This window comes from Crassostrea angulata, chromosome 2, assembly GCF_025612915.1.
Source record: "Crassostrea angulata isolate pt1a10 chromosome 2, ASM2561291v2, whole genome shotgun sequence".
Lineage (NCBI taxonomy): Eukaryota > Metazoa > Mollusca > Bivalvia > Ostreida > Ostreidae > Magallana > Magallana angulata.
Window position 1 is genome coordinate 81,448,364 of NC_069112.1, and position 10,118 is coordinate 81,458,481.

General features: G+C 32.0%; 1 long non-coding RNA gene across 1 annotated transcript; it reads left to right on the forward strand.

Annotated features, from left to right (window-relative positions):
• Positions 1–7,142: 7,142 nt before the first annotated feature.
• On the forward strand, positions 7,143–9,822 carry LOC128173367 (uncharacterized). Its single transcript, XR_008242490.1, has 2 exons — positions 7,143–7,255; positions 9,523–9,822. It is a non-coding gene; the product is annotated as an uncharacterized LOC128173367 (long non-coding RNA).
• The last annotated feature ends 296 nt before the right edge of the window (positions 9,823–10,118 follow it).

Here is a 10,118-nt window from a genome sequence, read left to right on the forward strand (position 1 = left end):
TTGTTAAGTCGTACTTGAACACATTCGGATTTTTTGTGTTAAGTCGTTCTTGAAAACAGAAAGGTTTTTGTTAAGTCGTACTTAAAATCATTCGGATTTTGTTAAGTCGTACCAGGAATAATTCGATTTTTTCATCTTTTTATTTTTGTTACTCTTGTTATTGGTTTAAGAGCTCTGCTTCTTACAGGAACTTCCAGCTTTACTTCCGACATTAACGGAAGACCCACTCGTTGCTTTGCAACGAGCTTTACTCTAGTTCTCTTTCTATTCGAGATGGATTTTTTTTGAAAAATTGCAAATAGCTTCTAAACAATTTAGACGAATTTATCAAAGGCTTGTATGTGTAAAGAAAACGTGATTTACAAATTATTTATGTAAAAAAAAATTATATGTGTTCTCGCTAGATTTTTTGCTATTTTATTTTATGTTTCTGATTATTCTACCAAAAATTGTCGCATTTCCGTATTTGACGTCATGATTACGACGTCAAAAAATGTTAAACCTGTTCCACCTACTAAGTGATGCATTCATTTAGGACTGCTAAAGCTAAAAATTTTACAGATTTAAGGTCCAAAGCACGATGCAGATTCTTTTCACATAAATATTGTCCACAAAATTACAGAAAAGAGAAAATATTTTACATCCATCCATATATAGCCACGTTCTTACACTTAACTTCGTAACAGTTAAAGTGACAATTTTCCTAGTGATTAGACATCTACCATAATAAACTTGCTGAAGCATATATCTTTCTTTAAAAAAATGGACTTTTGAAAGAGCTCGAGATTAAACATATTTTTATCATGAAACCAAAACTATTCATGGGGGAGGGGGGGGGGGGGGGGCTCTCGTGTACCTCTATATACATGAAGATATTTGTTCAGTTGACTAAAAAAAAATTAACCAAAAAAGCTAGATTTTACAGTCTTATTCTAAATCAGATGATGCAGAGCTTAATATTTTAAATATCTAAAATCACGGAGGGAAAGGGGGCATCAAGTGCATTTCCATATTAATTTGCTTGGTCGGAATATAAGTTAAATCTCGAACCTAGAAAACGGTCGTTATTTGTAAGCTCCGGGCAATTATTTTGCTTATCAATATCTTCACAACTAAAAAAATGAATTCCTCGACTGTGCTCTTCCCTATTTTTCGGGCAAAATAGTTACATGTTATAATAATATATTATTGATATATTATATCATTATATATTGATTTAATAACTAATCAATTGTTAAAAAATTATTGCCGAAGCCGAAGACCAATATATTTTACACCCCCCCCCCTCTCTCTCTCTCTCTCTCTCTCTCTCTCTCTCTCTCTCTCTCTCTCTCTCTCTCTCTCTCTCTCTCCTATGTTACAAGTTTGAGACTATACCGCTGGTTTTATTTACAGTTTGAACTTTAACATAGACTGAAAAAGAACGCTCCAATTCTTGCTGATTATCTGCATAATTATAATGCGTTGCATTCAATGTGCTCTTCCTTTTTTGATTCGTGGAAAATAAATATGAATGACTACTTCTGTCTAGTATTAACGGCATATATATAAATGATAACTTCATTTTCACCCCGAGCATTTGGTTTTAGAGTGTAATGCGGGAAACTTGAGATGTATCCGTTATGACGTCATAAACGAATGTGCACAAAACGGCCAAACAAGTTGTCTAAATTGGGTACAGAATTTGATGACGAAAGCAAACCCGCGACCCACCTAAGTAAAACATAACATCATGCTGCTTATTGTGACGTCATATTAATCAGAGGAATTTTTACTCAATCGGTCGCTGAGAGTTGCCTTATCAAACCCGTTTTTTTTAATTAAAATAAAAGAAAATCAAATTTGTTGAGTATTAAACGTATTGGCAAACTATTTGTAATTTGTTATAAGATGTGTTTATAATAGCTACAAGGAAACTGTAAGCAAATTATGGCAAAAGAAATTATAACTCTACTATTGCATGTATGTATCCACTTGCATATATGTATGACTTTTTGATAGCTAGTGTTTCCCTGTCTTCTTCACCACCTTTCACCCCCCCCCCTTTTTTTAACTAATAGTACTCAAACTTCCATAGTTAAAGAGCTGATAAAAGAAAATATTTTACATTGTTTGTGCATATATATGTCTTTTTGTCGGTGTATCCACTTGTCTGTATATATGCATGTTTATCTACGGTATGTGACTGTGTTTATATCTTAAATGAAGTGAATATGTGATGTGTATGCACTGTAAACTGTAACCAATTATATGAAAAGATATGAATTTGCACATGAAAGTTTGAATAATAAAAAAAGAAAAGAAAACTGGATTGAAACCTTATCCTATAGTATTATATGATATAATATAATGAATTATAATCAATTAATATGCTCTGAGATATCACTGCAATGGTATGCGTTTCCAATATTATGCTTTGAAATTTACATGATATGATATGTGATGAAGTATGTTGTATGTTGATATATGCTTTAATTTTTTGGACTCTCTAAAATATAAAAATAAGTTCAATTAAAAACAGCAATAGTATCTTTTCAGTCAGAGGTCTTGCTAGAGTTCTTGTCTACTCTTAATTTCTTCTCTGTTAATATTTTGTATGCCTAAGAAATGGGGTACAGAGGATCTTATGAGCGCTGTCAGAACAGACTTAACTGTACTGCAGAGTGATGATTTGAACATTCGAAAAATGGCTGCAAGTCAAGTAGTTGATTGGACATGTCAGACTTTAGTTTCAGAAGGTTTTAAAAAGTCATTCTAGTGCCTCAGTTTTGAGTGTTTCGGATTTTATTTTTTTTTAAATCAAGATCTTCAGAGTTTTCATTCGATATGCCTGTTGCAACCACTAGTGAAGTAAAACCACCGTCGAAATAAATGATTTCAATAGTGGTTAGGGATGTATTTTATTTTAAAGGGCACTTTGCAACCACTATTGAAAAACAACCACTATTGAAATAACTATTTCAATGGTCGTAGTAAGTTAATACATAATATTTACATTCAGTGAGTCTATTTATTTCTACTCTATATATTTTGATGAAATTTCCTGCATGAAGTTTTACTGTTATATCAATTGTTCTTAGATAAAAAAAAATATTAGTGACCCCGATTTCCTGTGTTATCTTGAATGTTATAAAGTTATTTAGAAGACCCTATTGGAATTTGTTGAAAATGCGCTAAATCTCACTTTTTGCGCATATTGTTTGTATCTCTGCCCATGATTTCTTTTGGCTCAGATAATGGCCCCCTTGGGACAGGTGAATTCAGCCAGCCACACTTGTCTTTAATATTCTTATTAGCTCCTAAGAATTTATCATTGACAAAAAAAAATGTTGCATTGTCAGTTGATAGAATACTTATAAAAAATAAATTTAGTTAAGACATAAAGACAAAAAACCATCTGGATGTAATTATATAAATATATTTTAGAGTGTTTTAATAATAAAATCTGTAAGGATTACCTCCCTTACTTTTCAACATCAGTGTACAATATATAGAATAAGGAAAATGAAAACTGTCATAAAATCATTAAATCTTGTCTGACCTTAAAAAAATTGCAGGTGCACATTTTCAGATGGTGATCAACATATGTACAAATTTTCAAACAGTTCCATACAGTAGTAAATTTCTATAAGGGAGACAAAGTTGCGTCTATAGACAGACGGACAGACAAACAGACAGACGGACAGACGGACAGGGTGAAATCATTATACCCCCCTAAACTTCGTTTGCGGGGGTATAATTAAACAAGTTACACGTTTAGTCAACTTAATCAAGAAGACAATGGGTCAAAACTTACCTCTGCTATAGTACTAAGTTATATTTTAAACAGAAATGTTGCCATTTCACTTCCCTGGCTAATAAACTATATTAACTAATCTAGGAGACAATTAATCAAAACTTATCTGTGCTATAATATTAGTTATAGCTTTATCCTAAGGTGTAATAACACATCATCACAAAATGGCTGACCTCTGATCAAAACGACATTTCGTTTTATTAGATAGAACTTCATCAACGGCAACTTCCTCCAGTGGACAAAGTGGATAAAGTATATGGCTTGTGAACCGTACATCCCGAATTCGAATCCCACAGGGGCTTTTGTTGTTACTTACTGATTTGAATTTTTAGATATTTTTTTTTTTTATCCCCAAACTGCAAATTGTTTGCTTATTTGACATATTTAGTTTAATTATCATTATATCTTTCTTAATCAAATAATTTACAGTTAACTTGAGTGACCTATTTCAGGTGTGCTATTCCACTTTTGACAGGAATGTTGTCAGTCCACTTCTCTGGCTAATTTACTAAGAGATATTGCACAGTTCCCTGTATTATCTAAGTCCTTCTGTTTATATTACAATGTATTCTATCCTCATATTACATGTATATAGGGCACGACAAAGAGGAATGTTACAACAAAAACTGGATGAAAATATATAATGATATGGAAAAACTGTTTGAATCATGGAAACGCAGAAAATTAACATTATTTGGAAAGTCTTGCATAATTAACAAACTAGCTATATCAAAACTTATATACGTAGCGTCTATTTTATGCCTCCCAGGGAAGGAATTCTTAAAGAAAATTCAACGTCTCATATTTAATTTCGTATGGAATAAATCAGAAAGAATAAAACGCAATACTCTTATCGGCGATGTAAGAAGTGGTGGTCTGGGTATCATTGATGTAGAAAGTAAACTCAAAGCTTTAAAAGCGGCCTGGTTACCAAGAATAATAAAATCAAAAGGAGTTCTGTACAATATACTGAACGGTTTTATTAAGAAATATAATATAGATGTGATGTATGTTTTGCAATTTTCGAGTAACGTAGACAATCTAAAATTTCCACTGTTTTATAAAGAAATACTTTGTTCTCTAAATGAATGTAAAATTTCCCGATTAGATGTAATGTCAAATGTCGATATAGTACGACAGCCGATATGGAACAATTGTAATATGCGATACAAAGGAAATGTATTATTTTTTGGAAATTGGGTTAAAAGTGGCATCCTATTTGTGAAAGATATAATGGATAATAATGGAAAAATTCGAACTCTAGAAAGTTTAACCAATGTTTTGAAAGATAGATCTAATTGGTTATGTGAATATAAGACTATTATTTCTGTGTTAAAATCAGTGGTGAAAAAATATAATTTTGCAAATACAAAATTTGTGGATAAGAAAATTGGTTTAGATTTTTATTTTCAAACTGGCTATGATAACTTGTATGGAAAAAAATGTAATTTTTTTTGCAAAAATTTTATAAAGAAGAAGTCTACAAAACTTTGCTACCAGATAAAACTATCGAAGGAGTTTGAAATTCACGATACTCAACAATGGGAAAAAATATATGTCTGTAAAATTTTAGAAGTTGAAGATAAACAATTATCTGACTTCAATTACCGACTGCTTAATAATATATTGTGTAATAATGCATATTTATGTAAATGGAAGGTAGATGTGAAACCAGAGTGCAGGATGTGTAACAAGATGGAAACAAGTTATCATTTGATTTATGAATGTAAAAATGTGCTATTGATATGGAGGTTATTAAGTAAATTTCTTTCTTTTGATGTTAAATGGAAACATATTATTATAGGTTTTTACTTAGAAAACAATAGAAAAACTGCAACATTAAATTTTTTAATATCCTTAATAGCATTAAGAATATATAAGTATAAAATGTATTGTAGATTAGAAAAAATAGATGAAAACGAAGAAGGTCTTAAGACGCATATCAAATCATCTCTGTTAAATTACGCATCTGTTTTATGTTTGAAGTACAAATCTAGAGCAAGTTATATCACTGATTTTGCTCGTATGTTGTAAAATATTACTATATGTAAACTTATATTATATAAAATTATACTTTTATAGATAAAATATCTACTGAGAGGAAACCAGTCCTCCAGTAGCGCTGTCTATAGGGTATGTGAATGAACTGTAACGAAGAAGTGGTGATCCCTATAGACAGCATATATCTACGTTTTCTGTTAGAATTCTTCAAATTTATTTAGTAGTACTCGGATTTACATATATGAGTTTTGTGATAAACACTATTATTAGGGTTTTCCGTTTTTCAACGGAAAACCCTTCTGTTATTCTACTGTTTCTTATTATTATTTTTTTTTTTTCCCGCAAATTTTGTGCACGAGATTTCTCGAACATTTTTTGTCTGATTGCTATGAAACTTTCAGGGTATGTAGATGAGACCGGTATCTCTAGACGTTTTTTTCAAATTTTTAAAATCCACTTCTGGTTATGAGTTATTGCCCTTTAATTGAAAATTGGGGGGTCTTTTGTCCAGAGTTGATCTCGGGAACGACAGATGATAGATGCATGAAATTTGGCGAAATTGTCGGTAACATTTTATAGTTTTGCTGGCATGAAAATTTTGGTAATTTCTTTGTTAGTTTTTGAGCTATTTGTCGCCAAAGTTTAAGATTTTTTCGGGGCTGAAATTTTGTTGCTTTTTGTATTATTACCTTTAAACTAAAAATATTTTGTTAATACATATATAACAAAAGTTGTTAAGAATAACGAGAGCTTTCATTTAAAATTAAGAAAAAAGGGCTGGCCCCTATAATTAGGGGTCAGCAGCTCATACACGTATTTTTCTGATAGCAAAAATCGTTATCATTTTATGAAAAAAAATTAATTCAGTTATTGTTAATATATTAAATAATGTCATTTGGTATCAAATTAAACAAGTTCTGTGCTATATTTTTTTTCAAATTTCATAAAACAAATATGTGAGAATCGTACGTACATGAACGAGTTAATATGTCTACATAGACACACAAGCGAACAAATGCCACATTAAGGCCCAGGCATTTCCTGCATTACGTTGTGTTGCGTCTTAGATAATTGTTGTGATTCAATTTCATTTTTTTTTCATCTATATCATTTATGAATTCAATGAACACACATTATTTAAACGTTCTAAGTGCAACTATTTGTCGGGGCGCCCCTGTTTGTAACCCCCGCGCGCGCGCGCCGAATGTAAACAGTAACGAACGGCATTGTAGAAAAGAGAGAGCCGTAATGCAGAAGAGAAGTTGTGTATTCTTTCGGTGTACACATGCATTTTCAATTTGCTGTGAAACATATGAACATGCACAGGGAACAATACTACATATTTGAAATTCTGACAGCCACACTTCTGTCGACGATCAGCCGTTGATAAGCTACGAGTAATAAAGGAGAAAAGATGGACATTAAAGTGTGTGATTTATGTGGATGTTACTGAAGAAGGTGAGGCTTTTACTCCTTTAAAAGTTTCTTGTTAACTGGTTAAAATTTAGTATATAGTATAGATGTACATGTAAGTACGTGCACACTGTTAGATGTTTTTGTTATGGTGTGGGTGTTTGTTTACTAACGTGTAATTTTTACATGTTTCATGGATGTTTAGACTCGCTCGAGGTTCATGGGGGACTGGAAAGGGTAACTGAATTTATCTATTTAAAAAAATAACAGATTGTGAATTTTCAACTCAAAATTCAAAGCAGGGTCTAATTAGAAACATATCATATATTCTTGTACAGAAGACTCCAAATGTAGTCATGGATACCCTGTAGACATAACTTCAAGTAAATAAAATTGTATACTTCAGAATTCAGAGTTAAAACATGACTTTAATATCTTTATGATGCCGATCATCGTATCATTAAAGAGGTTTAGCAGACCAACGGGTACCCGGTACATGTACTTGTACATGTAGGTTACAAGTTAGAACTATGCCTACCATTCTACCAGTTCACATAATTTTTCTTGTTTAGCAGTTATGATTTGTACTTAAATTGTCCTTGTTAATGTTTTAAATGTAATTTTTTATTCTCTTTTTTTTAATCTGACTACTGGCAGTACTGGAGTGCGAGCAGTTCTCGCCGAGTACCATTTCTCGCTGGTGCACTGTTACATCATATTTTCGAATATAATTTTATGTGTTGATATTAAAATGACGTAACAATGCACTGGTGAGAAATGGTACTCGGCGAGAAGTGATCGCACGCCAATATTGATTAATTACAGACAAAAACTGAAGGTTGCGAGTGTTATTTTTTATTGAACAACGTTGTTTAAGATAATTCTTTATATATGTGACGATCAGACCGTTTTGAATACCAGTGCCAGATAGCTCAGTTGGTAGAGCACCTGACTAGAGATTCAGGGGGCCCAGGTTCAAAACCCGGTTTGGTCCTTCATTATTTCTCCCATCCTGTTACAATATTGGTGTTGTCATCAACCCCTGGAACTAACAGGTTAACTCGATCCTGCCAGGGATGATCTTCGAGGGTGAAGATCTTTTAAGGGGGAGGAATGTGACGGTCAGACTGGTTTGAATACCGGTGCCAGATACATGTAGCTCAGTTGGTAGAGCACTTGACTAGAGATTCAGAGGGCCAGGTTCGAATCCCACTTTGTTCTGTCGTTATTTCTCCCATCTTTTACATATACATGTATATCAGATATATGACAGATGATTAAGGTCATCACATGTTTTGCAAGATGCAATAAGTGTTAAAAACCTTTACTTTACAACAGAATACATTTAAGTGAATATTTATGTTTCTTGTTATTATTTGGTGTGGTTTTCTTGACAGTGTCGCATAAACAATTTACCCGCTCCTAAAACACAAACTTTCTTTTTGTGGATTCAGCTTACCGCTGATTGGCTGCTGCTGCAGCAGACAAATAAGATATGCACGCATAAAACACAATGAACTTATCAGAGAATGAGTTGAGTTTATTTAAACTGTTGGAATTTGGGTATTTTTTTTTTAAATGTATACTTGTGACAAAACATATATATGGTACATACAGCTGTAGCTTTATGAAGAAAATTTTGGTTAGACCATATATACCTATCATGCAAGTAAATGATATTTACAAAAAACTTGCAATTTATGGCGCACGAAATATACGCTAGTTTTATAAAGATTGACAGACATGTAATGTACCACATTCTGTGAAAAATAATCTATTAAAAATTCTTCATTAAGTTTACTCATACATGTTTTATGCTTATTACACGTAGTATTGTTTTAAAAACATGTAATTTATAAGAAAATAAACAAAAACCCTCGCTAAATTTATTTGCAAAAAAAAAAACACAGTAGAATTGATAAAAAATGGTATACCAGAAGCTAATACCAGTACATGTACTTTGACGCTGTTCGGTGGGTAATATTCGTTTGTAATTTACGAATTGAAATATTGACTGTTGCACTACAAGTACGGTAATAAACTCTCTCTCTCTCTCTCAAACTCTCTCTCTTTCTCAATTTGATAAGTGTTTATACCTATGAAAATTTTTTAATATTATATTATGACTTGATATGCAAATTTTTGATCTTGTACTGCCTAAATGTTATGTCATGTATTGGGATATGTCATACTTATTACACTGCATGGTCAATGTATTTTTTACAGAAATACTATGCATATGTTAATGTAAACACAGCTATTACTAGTACATGTATGTAAACACAGCTAATTATTTTTTTTATTTATTTCAGCTCAAAACAGACTCTTGTTGCCACATGGCTTTTACCGGTACCTGTTGATTCTTGTGGGTCAGCTCCTGAGATTAACCTGTCACCTCTATCCACATGCATATTCCTTGTGTTCTACAGACTATTTACCGGTAATTCAAATTAAATCCGATAATGCATGAACAATAATGGAACTTGAAGAAAGCATCATGCCATGTTGTGGTTTGTGTTTGATAAGAAATTATGAAAACAAAATTAAGGCTGTTTAAAGAAATTCATAATTGCTGTGAAAATTTGTTTTTCAATAAAAGTATACAATTATGATTCCTTTATTTTTTATTTCATAAAGATATTTAGATGTGTTTACATAATTGAAACCCCCCCCCCCCCCCTCTATTTAATTGTCTGCATTAAGATTACATGTAGGATATGTAAATGTACATTTGACTTTGAAATAACATCTGCTATGATAATTACTTTTGAAATGAACAAGAAACAACGGAACCTATTTCTACCTTTCTAAGGTATATATGCATAAAAAAGTAGAAAAACATGTCAAATTTGAACATTTTTCATTGAAATCAACTCTGTCTCCAGCTACCTGGGTGTGTTTGAATTTA